Below are 15,504 nucleotides of genomic sequence, written 5' to 3'. Positions count from 1 at the left end.
GGCTAGTTAGAGCGAGATAGTGTAATTTTAAATTTTAACCCGCTAATATTAACCATTATCACTTTCTGGTTTTGCGAACTTAAATTCAGATGCAAATCGTAGTATTTGGTATTACATTCATGTAAAGTGTACAACGGTAGAACAAGTGTTGGACGAATTTAAGAAATATTTTGAACAAAAGAAAAATCTGACGGTGGAGAGGCATCGATTTTTTACAAGAAATCAGGCAGAAAGTGAAACAATTAAACAATATGTGTTCGATTTAAGGAAATTGCCAACTTCATGTGAATTTGGAACTTTATGTGATTCCTTAATTAAGGATAGATTGATATGTGGAATCACGAGCAAAGCTATTCGAGAGAGATTATTACGCGAAGCCGACTTGACTTTAGAACAAGGTATGGAGATATGTCGAGCGGCCGTAGTATCCAAAGTGTATTCTGAAAATATCATTGAAGAATCGCGGGAGAAATCGGTACACAATATAACGGCAGGTGACAATAACGGCACATCACAAGTAAATAATAATGTTTGGCAAATATCACAACGAGGAAATTACGGTCGAGGACGTGGACGGTTCGCGGGGTCGCGCGGCGGCGGCGGCCGCGGCGCCGAGCGCGGTGGCGGCGCCTGGAGCGGGAGCAGCGCGGGCGGCTGGCGCGCGCGCCCGGCGGCCGGCCCGGCGCGGGCGGCGCCCGGCGCTGGCGCTGGAGACAGTGCTCGTGGTGCGATGGACAACGCGTATAATAAACATCGTATGTTGTGTAACAAATGTGGCACAATGCACGGAAACTATGAGTGTCCTGCGTATGGAAAACGTTGTTTACGGTGCTCGCGTATGAATCACTTTTCGCGTGTGTGTGGTGTATATCAAATTGAAGAATCTGACCAGCATGTAATATATTGCCTTAATAATGTGATAGATGAATGGTCCATTGTTTTAAATGTTAATAGTCATAATTTAGCTAAGCTACGATAACGATGTTAATCATAATCGTTTGTGCATTTGGCTACGTGCCCTGCCAAAAAATTAGATACAATTTTTACTTGTTTCAAAATGCTTTTTCTATACTCACTTTTGTATCAAATTATAATCTTCATATACACCCCATAATGGCCTAATCGCCTTCAAAAGTTCTATACCTTACCTTAGACTTTGTCGTTACCTATGTCGATGTCGTTGTAATTGATGTTTGATATGTACGTAAACGCTGAATTTTAGGTTTTTAGTTTTCGTTTCACGTCAATTTATTAAATACTTAGCCTGTTACTCAAGAATATTACAAAATAAACAAAGTCACAGAATGAGATATTTTATTTCAGTAATAGGCTAATTTTTTTGAAGTTTTTTCCTTTGGTTCACTTCTAATATATACCCACGAGTTATGGTGACTATAAGTACAAGTATTGTGCATTGAGGAACTAACATGCCCATGCTGCTGTAGGTAATCAGTTGATTCTTAACTGCCTCATTCATTATCAATTTGAACAATCTTCTACGTTGGATTTGCTGAATACCATACGGCTGGCATGGAAATATTGTTTTCAATAATATCTTCTTTTTCTGAAAGCAACCAATATAATCATCTCAACTGTAGCTAAACAGTACAAAATGATGAATAATAAACCTAACTCATTACCTTTGTAAAAGTATCAAGCACTCGTTTCATCACTGGTTTATCTTTTTATCGAACTACTGACTAACTGCTACCGTACATTTAAGCTGTTCTTTAATTTCACGTAATATTATACGTTAATACATATAGTCATAATTGCATTTAAAATTGCAAATATAATCGTGAAAATGTTGTGGGATTGTTATATAATTTGACAGTAATGACACATCAGAGTGAATTGGTGGTTTACTTTTACGTTAGTGACTGTCATGATTACTCACGTAAAGTATTGAGTTTTCACTAGAGACTGTCAAATAGTTCTGGTTCTATTGACTTCATACAATCAGAAAGAGAGCGCCTTAGCTGTAAAGTTAGGAACGTATTAAAAACTCGGAGTAAACACGTTAATAACTTATGGTACCGATGAAAATTTTAGTACGTGAGCATTTCCGCTTGGAGCGCTGTTCAGTTTTTTCCATACATTTTCCGTAACTCTCACTGAAAACGTAACGTATTTTTTCACTTAAAAAAGTCATGGTAAGGCTACTGGTGGACTATACTGCAATTTATGGAAAATGGTGGATATGAAAAGTATGCTTTATTTTTTACAAAAAATAAAGGTGTACATGTACATGTACCTAGGTATAAATCAGGAAATCTGACTTTTTGGGCCTCGAGTCTGATACAGGTAATTCAATATTTATTTTATTACATTTATGTGAATAAGACGTTGTGCCATTGTTGTAAATTATTACTTTTACATTATTTCGGTGGACAATCGATGCATATGCATTTAAAACCCTTGTTTTTATTAGATTAATTGATAAAACAATAATGTTGTCCTCGTCCATATTGCTGTAAATCCTCAAATATGAAATAAGTGCAGAAGGAAAACACTGTATTTGGGGTAGTTTTATTTAGTTTTTGTCTAAAATATGTAGTTTTTATTACTGAATGATGTGTCAAATACTATTAAATAATAATGCTAAATATATTTACTTACTATCACAAAACTGGCACTAAAACCTCGTTTGTATCGTTTGCTGTTGTTCGAAATACTTCGCAAGACCGATTTTGACACAAAATGGACTCTCCTGTTAAAATTACTAAAATGAAAATTGCAGTGTTATATGCCTTTCAGGTACGGAGTTATTGTCTTAAACGTCGATTAATAATAAATTTCAATTTAAAATTGTATTATTTCATCAGAAATCCACCAGAAAACAAAACAAAAAAAAATTGTTCAATTCCGGAACTAGTTCCGGAATTCCGGAATTGAAGTCCAATCTCGAAAACCAGTTCCGGAATTGAAAATCGTCCGATATTGCAAGCCCTAGGTTAAGTTTTAATTTTTTAATACACCAAATAAACGTTTTCATTCTTTCAAAAAGACCGTTCAACAACTCAACTCGTACATAGGTTATTTCCCACCACCAGAGAACATTTCTAGAAAACAGACCAACAAAACACCTAGGTTGTTAATCCCACTGGCCTGTGGCGTAAGGACCTAGTGTTCTGATTGCTAACGAAAAGGAAACGAGAGATCGTCTTACACGAACCTAAATGTATGAACTATGAACTCTGGGTGCCCAGCCAAGGTCACAACCAGATAAGATAATTATTAATTATCTAATTACTTATAAATATAAATTTAAATAAATATTGGGGGACACCTAACACAGATCAACCTAGCCCCAAACTAAGCAAAGCTTGTACTATGGGTGCTAGGCGACGATATACTTACTTATATAGATAAATACATACTTATATACATTGAAAACATCCATGACTCAGGAACAAATATCTGTGTTCATTTATTTATTTATCGTATGGCTTTTACACACTGGTTAAAACTTATTATATGTAGTTACATTAAATTAAACACTATTTAAAATTTACAGTTCTGCAGATAAAAACTCGCATTATTTGTTAAGTTTTTGAAATCTTCCGCGGGCCCGTTGTACTTGGTGATGGGACACTCGAACACTATGTGGTGTATAGTCTGTGCAGGGTCTCCACACTCGCATGCCGCCGACTCGCTCCATCCCCACTTGTGCCAAAGATGCGCGCAGTTACCGAACCCAGTCCTCAGGCGGTTTAGTTTGCACCATATTTGTCTGCTCTCACTGAATCCCTTGGGCCGTTCCTCTGTGCGAAATTGAAAGATGGTGCAGTTTAATTGGTGTTGCTGAGCATCCCATCTTTCTAACCACGCTTGGCTATCTTTCCATGACGGGTTATATATGTGGAAGGTTTTAGCTGGTGGGTTTCGGGACTTGAGCCGGGTGTTTTTGAGGCTATCAAGGTCTTCATGGATGGGCAGTAGGGAGTTACCAGACATTTTAGTGAATTCCCGTGCTAGGTGTTTATATCTGCGGATGTCCGGTGGTACGACATTGCTGAGGACCGGTAACCAGTTGGTGGGAGTTGGCATGATACAGCCCGTGATAATCCTCATTGTGTTATTTAGCTCAACGTCTACTCTGGCCACGTGTGCGCTATTCATCCACACGGGTGCACAGTATTCCGCCGTCGAGTAAACGAGAGCCATAGCAGTAGTTTTAAGGCAGGCAGCGCTGGCACCCCATGACGTTCCTGTAAGCTTTTGGACTATATTGTTTCTAGTCTTCAGTTTTGCAGCCAGTTTCTCAAGGTGGTTTCTGTACGTCAAGCTCCTGTCGAGTGTTACGCCGAGATATTTTGGGCAAGGATTATGCGATAGGATTTCGCCTCTAAATCTAACTCTTAATTGTTTGTTTGCTAGCCTGTTCGATAGATGGAAGCAGCAGACCTCCGTCTTACTGGCATTTGGGCACAAGCGCCAGTGCTGGAAATAATTGTCCATAGCTTCCAGGTCTTTTTCTAAAACTCCTTCTGTGGTCTCTATATTCTTATTTTGGATTACCAACGCGAGGTCATCAGCATACCCAAATTTTCGTGAGGTTGTGACAGGAAGGTCGTGTATATATAGGTTAAAGAGCAGCGGAGCGAGTACCGAACCCTGAGGTAGTCCATTATTTAGAATCCTTTTCTTGCTGCACTGATTTCCTAAGTGTACTTGGAACGGTCTGTTTGTAAGTGCATCTTCTATCACTCTGAATATCGTCAGGCATGGAACAACTTTTAAGAGCTTGTAGAGCAGGCCCTGACGCCACACAGTATCGTATGCAGCCGTTAAATCTATAAAAACGGCAGAAGATTTTGTACCCGCTTCAAAACCGGCCTCGATATGTGTTGTGAGGGCCAGGACCTGGTCACAACAATTTCGTTGTGGCCTGAAGCCAGCTTGCTCTTGTGGGATTTTCGACAGGATAGTTTCCGAGATGCGGTTATAGATAAGGCGCTCAAGTAATTTGTAGGTGACGCTGAGTAAAGCAATTGGGCGGTAGCTGTCTGCCTTGTTGTCGGGTTTATTCGGTTTAAGGAGAGCAATGATTTTTGACGATTTCATTGTGGGTGGTATTCTTCCCATTCGGATTATATGTGTATAAAATTTTGCTAGCCACGACTGGGTCCGCGGCCCACAGTGCCTTAAGAATTCAGGAAAAATGCCGTCTTCTCCGCAGGCCTTGTTGAGTTTGATTTGCGAGATAGCCGACTTAATTTCGAGTGTTGTAACAGGACCGCTGAATCTGTTATCTGGGATCGCCAGAGACTTCGCCGACTTTAGTTCCTTTCGAATTTCACGGGTATGAACTTTGTGACTCGGCGCTTTCGAGAGCTTCACTATTCGGTTTGCGATGACACTTGGGCTAACTTTCGGATGGCTGCTTTGGGACGTCTGGCCAGAGGTTAGTCTTCTTAAAAGGTGCCATGCCTTACGGCTTGAATGAGTGAAGTTCATCTTTTCCACTGTCTGCTCCCATTTTTCCTTACGCGCGTCGTCCAGGGAGTTTATGAGTTGGTGGGCCGTGTTTTTGTCGGCAGTTTCCTGGAATTCCACCCAGAGCTTCTCAGCCTCGTTATTCCAGCAAGGGACATACTGTTTCCTATATCCTCGCGGTATATACTGTTTTGCTGTCGAGATAATGAGCTTTCTGAAACGGCCGTGGTTTTCCATCACAGGTTCAATCCATCGAATTCTCTCGTCCAGTTTTTCCGCGTATTGTTTCCAGTCAGCCTTTTGGAAATTCCACCTTGGGCCTGGGTAGGACTGAACCAGTGGAATTTTTAATCCCACTTCGAGAAAGATGGGTCGGTGTTGGCTGTTAGGAAAATCACTAAGGATTGACTTCTTTACAGGTACTGGAAAACCGTTTTGACCCTTAGAGGTGAAGACTAGATCGGGGTTATAACTGCGGCCCCATCGCGCGGATTTAAAGGAACCTTTGGCTTTGTTATCATGGACAAGAAATACGTTTGTTTTATCTGCCCATTCTGTAATGTCTTTGCCGTTCTCATCGATCTCTTTGTAACCCCAGGAGGTGTGGTGGCTGTTAAAGTCTCCCATATAAACTGCAGGATGTTTGAGTTCATGTAGCGCGGGCTTTGGCCATCGGCTTTTTGGCGGTTTGTAAATATTACAGATCTGGGTTTCACCGACTTCGATTGAGGTCACAGCGATATTTTCGTGATCTATACTATTTGAAATTACGAGAGCGGCTTGCGAGATCGAGTGGTGTACATATGTAGCAGTACCATATTGGGCGTGATAAGTGGCTGCTACCAGGTCGTAGCCGGCAAGCTCCCCCCTGCGAGTGAGTTGTATTTCATCTGCAGCATGTGTCTCCTGTAGCAGGACTACATCAATGTCAAGGTCATTAATTATTCTAGACAAACAGTCAGATTTAGATCGGCTTATGCCTTCTATATTGAGTTGGCAGATGCGGACTGATGGTCCGACATCCCTTGTCATTGGGCTCTTTGGAGCACCTGTATTCGCATTCATAAAATTCATGTTGATCGCTCTCTATTTCCAGTGTGCGCTGCGAGATTCAGAAGGAACAGTGCAGCTGCCAGGTTTGTTGCTCTTTTAGCACCACCCGGAGGTCACGTGTAGGGTTTCTAGGGGTTACACCTACGGACGTAAAGCAACAATCGACCTCCATTCATTACACACCTCCATTCATTACACGACCTTCATTACACAAATAAATGCCCTTACCGGGATTCGAACCCGGGACCGTGGCTTAGCAGGCAGGGTCACTACGCGCTAGGCCATACCGGTCGTCAAACTTGATTTTGACAACCCTAAATAGTCGCAAGGGATAGATGCCTAGCAATAGAACGCGACGATTCGCCCCTGAACTGTTGTCAAACTTCGATTTTGTAGGCAGTGTTTATTCCGTGCGTTAGTTTTGTATAATTTATTGTGTTGATACGCATTGTACAAAAATATCTGAACAAATCAAGTAGTATGTGTATCAATGCACGTGTATAATGAATTAATGATGCAAGCGGATGAAACAACAGCCGGCCTAGCCGAAATGACAAATGGCGTTGACGCTTGACGCCGATCGAAGTATCGAAACGCAGTCTGGCTCCATCGCGCCAATACGGATGAGCGATAGAGATAGCTAGCTACGATAACTATATTATCGTGAACGTTAGTGCATTTGGCTACGTACCCAGGCCCGCCAGCCTAGCCAATGCTGCCAATCCTCTGTGGCAAACGAAGCGCAAATGGCTCTGTCACCCTGGCGCATCATTGCGGAAAAGCGATAGCGTAGCGTGATCGGCTGCGTAACCTCTACCATTTGATTTTGATGATTTATAATATGTACGTTACTCGATAACGTCGCGTAAAATGACATTCATTGCATGGCAGTGGCGGCTGCTGAAAATTTCTGCTAGGCAACACTGAGAAAAAATAAACCTACCTTAAAATTAGGTACTTTACTAGTAATCAATTTTAGACAAGCCGGTGGGAATCGGCTTGTATGGACCAGCCGCTGCTGTTGCATGGAGAAAGTGGCCAGTGATTCAAATTACGAGTAGAGTGAAGCCAAGCTACGTTGGCAGCGATATTGACAGCCCCGCCGGTGCAAATATTATTTTAAACGTCATACAAGCGGGAGTATCAAAATCGCTGCCAACTGAGTTTGATATGACTCTATAATAAAATAAAAAAATTCCCAATTAGGTACGCTATCGACTAACGTATTCTAAAATGTCAAAAACAAGGCAGAGGTGTATAGTATAGTTCGCCTCCAGCCACTGCTGTAAGCGGATGGAACACGGCAGGCCGCCGGCAGGTGGTCAGCGCTCGTCTTTTTACAGAGCAACATTGTAACCGGTGCACCGGCGGGCTTATTTATTACGTTGTCGGCCCGGCGCGGCCTGTGGTTCTCACATTCCCTGCCTTTTTGCCTGTCTGCGGTGCAATGTGCGCAGCCTCGCGTCCGGCTAATGTTCGGCTACTGGGTACCCGTATACACTGAAACGAGATACTCGTACGATGGTGTAGCCGCTTCGGGTTTCTTAAAAGCTCATTATTTTGACTATGTTGAACTTCTAATTCATTGAAAGCATAATAATGTTCATTTATTTCAACGAAAATCCATACAAATTTTATAAATGGGAAAGTGTGTGTGACTGTTTGTTTGTCTGTCTTTCACGGACAAACGGAGCAACGAATTGGCGTGATTTTTAAGTGGAGATAGTTCAAGGGATGGAGAGTGACATATGCTACTTTTTGTCTCTTTCGAAGCCCCCACTTCCCTAAAATAGGGGGTGGAAGGTTGTATGAAACATTCCGCAATTTTCGAATTTGACGCGAGCGAAGCCGCTGGCAAAATCTTGTATAGTGCGGGGCATAAACGGAGCATTAGTAATATGAATGTATAGTTCCGTCTAGCAGAAAGCATGAAACTTGGCATGTATATGGCTTATAGGGTTATAAGAAAAAATAGAAGTAGAAACACGCCGAGGTGTCAATGTTTCCCCTTCCACCCCCACTTTTGTATCCCTGTTTTCAGTTTTTTTTTTATATTTACATGAAAACCGTAAAAGCTACAATAATAACGTCTAAAAGAAATATATTCTCTATAAAATTCTCTACAATATTGTCTTTGGAAGTATATAGCTAGAACTTATAATTTTCAAACTATGCTCATTTTACCATTGCGATATTTGTGTTTGGTGACCAGTAGGATAAGTAAGGCCAGCGACTTTGCACTTTTGCCTGTGGCGATGCTGCTTGGCAAAATTGTTTCTTGATGGGTCCAACTGATCCGATTTATCCCAATAGTCATGAAATCGTACGTGACTACTCCCCACAAATAGAAGGGGAAGGGGCCGGTTCCCTCGATGAAATCTATATGCAATACTTCTTCTTGCTCTTAGCGACTAGGGCAAATCGTATATCATTTCCGTGTAATGTAGGGACGTGTTAATCGTTTCTGAAAAAATCGTTGCACCTTTTCATACAAAAATAACGATTTTATAACAAAATAATGATTTTTTATGTAAGGTCAGTGTGGAGAAGACCGTCTACCCGGAAAGACCGTCTATTGACAATAACTTTTGTGTTTATATATCTACGCCTCTCACACCTCCGAAGGTATACCAGTTTTTCATCCTTAAGCCATTGGTCTCGAATACATGAGTGATTCCCAAATGTTCCATAGGACAGTGACGTCATGGTATAAAACGGCATTTTTTGTCCCATTATGTTCCATAGAACTACATACTAGCTTTTTATTCTGGTTTTCTTGTCAGTGACGTAATAGAACAAAATAAAACTGTTTTTTGTTACTTTGTCCCATCATGGGAAAAAATAGTAATTACATTTCCTAGTTGTCCCATGAGTGGTAGTTTTGGTAGATACTCAATTTTTAACCAATACTTGGCAAACAGTGCATACGGACAGACAGACAGCGAAGTCTTAGTACTATAGTTACTACAGTAGTAGCGATGAAAATGGCGAAAATTCACGTTGTTTCTTTCGACTTTGAAACGTCACCTGACCTAAAGAAATCATGTTTTACCTGTCACTCTGACAGTCAGACATCATTGAATAGGTTGAGAAAGTACTCCACGAATTTCTACCCAAATTGTACTGTTTAGTACCTACAGTACCCCTGTTTAATTTATTCAATGATGTCTGACTATCAGAGTGACGGGTAAAACATGATTTCGTTAGGATAACTTTAAGTAAGGTACATTTTTTTAAAGGTAGTACGAGATAGTATAATGTAGGTACAAAGTATAGGTATATCTCTGTTGTTTACTTGTTACGCTTAGTATGCGGTCAATTATTACCAAACGCAGTAATACGTTTCAAACACTGCCATTAGTTATTTTTATTGATTACTGTATTTTAGTGGTGTCTGCTTCGTGCTGTACAAATTAAGTACAATTATTTGAAGTATTATTTACCATCTAAATTATGCTTAGAGTCGCTTGTATAGTATGGTCACGACGACGAGCCGTATGTTGTACCGTCAAAACCGTAGAAGTACAATTTTTAAAATGAATAGGACTTAAAATTACATTTAGTTTCGTGAATATGTACTGCAATAATAAATTCATAACCCTCCGTGGTCGTACTGTATAGTACCACACTAAATTTCAACTCTCCACCTATTACCGTTTATGATATACAGAGTGGTGACAAACGGACGGACGGTAGGACGGCGGATTGTTTATTTTTAGAAAGTACAATTTTCGTACAATTATTTACCACCATATTTTTTTATTATTATTTTATTATTCTTATTCTATTAATTATCAGCAGTCCTACTGCCCTATTTTAGGTGGCGTGCCAAGGAACCACACTTTCTGCCCACGCAACTAATTTTGTTCAAAATCTCCAAAGCCTTAAGAGTACTTTTTTTTTAAGTACCTAAGTACAAATTAAGTACATATTTTGTACAATTTTGTTTACAATAACCAGTATTCAAATTATTTTATTTCAACTCACTAGCTCACACTTTTTTAAAGGATTTTTTTTCTATAACTATCTCCTCATAATTGAGAATTGGTTCTTCTTGTTGCGAGACCATTTTGCAAAATGACTATTTGACTACTGACTACCACATGTCATGTTCCAGACTAATCAAAATCACAAAGACTAATCAACAAATGCCACTGTTTTATCAAGTGGCCAATGAGTGGTGATAAGGTAAAGAGTCTTTATTAGAATAATCGTAAAGAATTTCATTTGCTATTTAGTTGTGTCAGTTCCATGGAACAATTTCAAAAATCACGTTTGTCATGTGTTCTATGGAACAACCTTGCAATTCTGCCATATCAGTTTGTTCCATCGTATTATAGTTCTATAGAACAAATGATATTTGGCAATCCTATATATTCTATGGAACAATTGCAAATAAAATCATCACTTAGTTCTATGACGTCACTGTCCTATGGAACATTTGGGAATCACTCGAATACATATCCCTAGGACGAACACTAGTTAACAATAAACTTGATTCGTGTTTCGAACTCGAGCATCGAGTTCAACATGGTTCCGCAAAAAATTAAAATAAAATAGAATCAGTCGGAATATTTGTATATCATATATGTAACGGAGTCATTTAATAACCGTTCTTTCTGACTAGTACTATTAATCTACTCAAAACGCGTTCAATTTCTTGTTTTATGTTCTGAAATATGTAACTTAGAAATTGTGCCTACTCAGAAAGTCCGGCATAAAAGAGAAAGGCAAGACCGGCATATGATAAACAAGGAGTTGCCAACCTTTTTTAGGCTTTACTGGAAATAAGTCGAGTGTAAACAATATCAATATATAAGTACGTTTTTTGCTTATGTTTTTGATTTTAACTTCGAAATACAGTTTTGGTAATGATTCGTATGGTGTTACTAATATCATTCGAAAGTATTAAATAAAAATTACATAGTTGTGAAGAATTATAAGTGGTGAACAGAACTAAGCCTACTTACACTGCATTACTCATCATCATATTTAAGATGGTATATATATGTATTTCTATAGATTGTGCAACATGCGGCGACAAATATTTCAAAAGAGAGTTATGTATTTTTAAAAATAAAAGTAAGCATTTTGAACCCATGACAAAACATATCTGATAAAGGTTGTTCGTCAGACGGCAGAAACTGAACCCTGGAGGCACAGAGGATCATATCGAAACTATGACTAGTGGAACAAACTGTGCACTTCTCAAGCATCAGGCGTTAGGAAGTGCATCAAAAAAAAAAGATTATATCAATACATTCTTCGGAAGATGTATAGACATGACTTGTATATTGTTTGCTATTTTTAATAACTGAAACAAATATTTATGTATTAAGTATACAAATATTTATGTAAATATTTATGTATTAATGACATCTGAATCTCTACTGAGTTTTTGAAGTTGTAATCGAGCAAAATGGGGCAAAGGGTGTTTATTGAATCCTGAACGAAGTAAAGGAATCTCTAATCTCGCTACGCTCGGGATTCAAAATTAGAATCCTGAGCGTAGTGAGGGATTCAAGTATTAACGCTCAAGGTGGAAATAATTTTGCTACCATGTGACATATACAATTTTTCACATCACCTATGAGGAAATTACCAAAATATTAATAATGAATATACCTACTGCAAATCAGTAGTACGAACTTAATCTACAACAATTTATAAACGATCATGAAATATAATGTCAAAACTCTTTTCATTGAATTAATTAATATGTTATACTGGCAACATAAAATCCTTGAACAGAAAAGAACCACTCAGCTCCTCCAAGACTCAAGTTTGTAATATTCAGACTCCCCGAGTTACACACAATGTTTTTCATGACACTTGCAACATAAAAATATGTAGAAAGATAATAGTTATTTGTTATACAAGGGGGCAAAGTTGTATTTTAACGCCGAGTGTGGAATTGAAAAACGAGCAAGTGAAAGGATTCTATACTTGAACCACGAGCGAAGCGAGTGGTTCGAGAATAGAATCCTGAACTCGCGAGTTTTTTAACACACGAGAAGTAAAATACATTTGCACCCGAGAGTAACACAAAACTTTTCCCCTCACTATAGCGAGGAAACTACAACGCCAGAAAATGCGTTTATCACTGCTTCCAGTAGTTCCACGGGTGGTAAATCATCTTAATTACTAGATTCAACTACTTTTGTCAATTTTAAAGCAGTTAATTTGACTTTATTCAAGGTCAAATTACTTTACCTACTAGTGGATAAAATGCGTTTTTACCCCCTGGTATTAAAGGACAAAAGAAGTGTTTCCGAGCTAGTGAGGGGAAAAAAATTGAATACGTTACTAGAAATTTCATAACTCCCTTGGGAGAACGATTTTTCTATAACTCACGCTCCGCCTGCGTGTAAAATCACATTTAGTGTGAGAGTGTGATGAAAAAAAATTACGCATTCATTCATACTGTAGTGACTATAGCAAAACCAAGCATTGCTAAGAAATGTTACCAAACTAATTCACGTATCTTAATATCCTATTACGTTTTCTTAATTAACATAGTTTCAAAATCAGATAAGTAGTTGGATTTATATGAGCCTGTAATATCGTGACTAAATTTTATTCGCAGGTGTTCGTTGGAAAAACAGTATTGTGCAATATCTGGACCTGAAAAGAAAAGGTTATGAACCCCATCTACGGGACATATGCCGGTCTTGCCTTATAAATAGAAAAATGCTCATATGTTGAAAATTTCAACGTTATTTTAATAGTTACCTAGCACATTCTGCCCAGTTATTACGTAAAATAACAATGATCATGATTTTGGAACCTAGTCTCATATGAAATTACGCGACAACAAGCACTAGACGGTCTTTCTGTGCTCATCGCGGGAGGACGGTCAACCCGCCGAGCCTTAAAAAAAGTGATTTTTATATCTTAAAAGTACCTTACTTCACCAAAATACTGTAAAAGCTTTGTAAAATATAATATTTGCTATCCCATAGGACCATGCGCATTTCGCCAGACTGCATTAATCATAGAGTTTTATCCACTCAAACTTTATTTCAAATAAACTATGCCGGTCTTGCCCGCACTGACCTTATTTAATTGTAACAATTATGGCATTTACAATTAAATCGTGGCAATTATCGATAATATAATACGATTTGCCCTAGTCGCTAAGAGCAAGAAGAAGTATTGCATAATAGATTTCATCGAGGGAACCGGCCTCTTCCCCTTCTCTTTGTGGGGAGTAGTCACGTGTGATTTCATGACTATTGGGCTAAATCGGATCAGTTTGACCCAAGGAACAATTTTGCCAAGCAGCATCGCCACAGGCAAAAGTGCAAAGTCGCTGGCCTTACTTATCCTACTGGTCACCAAACACAAATATGGCAATGGTAAAATGAGCATAGTTTTAAAATTATAAGTTCTAAATAGCTATATACTTCCACAGACAATATTGTAGAGAATTTTATAGAGAATATACTTCTCTTAGACGTTATTATTGTAGCTTTTACGGTTTTCATGAAAATATAAAAAAACTGAAAACAGGGATACAAAAGTAGGGGGAAGGAGAGGAAACATTGACAGCTCAGTGTGTTTCTACTTCTATTTTTTCTTATAACCCTATAAGCTATATACATGCCAAGTTTCATGCTTTCTGCCAGACGGGACTATAGATCTGGTTAAGAACTCGTACTAGTAGTAAATAATAGTACATTACGATACAAGTGCGTAAAAAAGGAAGTTCGAAACGAGTGGCGATAAATTAAAACACGACCGAAGGGAGGAAGGGAGGGACTAGGTATTTTCGAATGATTTTTGCACTAGTTGATAAGGTGTAGGTATGTGTTTCCATGAACCAGTCAGTATAACAAAATTTTTAGAGGGAAATAGTGAATAACAAAAAATAAAACCGCCTTCAAAAATAAGCGCGTTACAAAACACGGAGAAACTAAAAAGCCCTAAACCTATAAACCTTTGAATTCAGATTTCTTATCGGATTGCAATAATCTAAACATCCAAATTATAAACAAATCAATTATTTTTGGAGTCGGGGCCAGCCTGCGTATGGTTGGGTGGGGAAACAGGAAATAGCAAGGCGACGAACAGGTCTGGTACCGACTACAAAAATAATTGATTTGTTATAATTTAGCTTATTATTATTTAGTTTATAATAAGCCGCGGTCCTGGGTTCGAATCCCGGTAAGGGCATTTATTTTTGTGATATACACAGATAATTTGTTCCTGAGTCATGGATGTTTTCTATGTATGTATACAGGGTGTTTCAATTCACGTAATACAAAATAAGTGATTCCGGCTCTATTGACGATGAAGAATACAATGCACGTATCCAGGTCTTAAAATTCTACGTAATTAAATTTTGCTAATTTCCTAACAAAATAAATAAATCCAATTCTCGAAGTGTGGTCACTCATTGTGACGTCATGGCATGTCTTGTTATACGTCATTTGTAGTGTTTTATCAGTTATCAAGGTGTTGATTATTGTGACAGGTAAGATGTCAGAATGCATTTTATTCATAAAATGTCAGTCTGGATAAACAAAACTAAGTTACTATTTTCACTTAAAAACGTAGGTAGGGTAACCATGTTGTGACTAAAATAACAGGATTTAGGAAAACAATTATACTAATGATTATTAACTAGTTTAACAACACGCGACCTAACATAGTGTTTTAGCAATAGGTAGACGAGTTTGAAATAGTACATTACGATACAAGTGCGTAAAAAAGGAAGTTCGAAACGAGATGTGATAAATTAAAACACGACCGAAGGGAGTGTTTTAAATCGACTAGAGTTACGAATTTAGAATAGAATAGAATATTTTTATTGCGAACCATGGTACACGTAGAGTTGTTACATTTCATTAAAATAGAGATGGCGCCCTGAGAGGGCATTGCAAAGCAGTCTTATATCTCTTTTCGCACGTGTATCGTACGACGTTCATCAGTACAGATGGCCCTCCGAAGTTTCGACTTGACGTATAATGAACTACTTCTCGCACTAGTGCGTAAAAGAAACACCATCTG

The sequence above is a fragment of the Leguminivora glycinivorella genome, chromosome 12 (assembly GCF_023078275.1).
Source record: "Leguminivora glycinivorella isolate SPB_JAAS2020 chromosome 12, LegGlyc_1.1, whole genome shotgun sequence".
In the NCBI taxonomy this organism is placed as follows: domain Eukaryota; kingdom Metazoa; phylum Arthropoda; class Insecta; order Lepidoptera; family Tortricidae; genus Leguminivora; species Leguminivora glycinivorella.
This window is presented reverse-complemented; position numbering follows the sequence as displayed.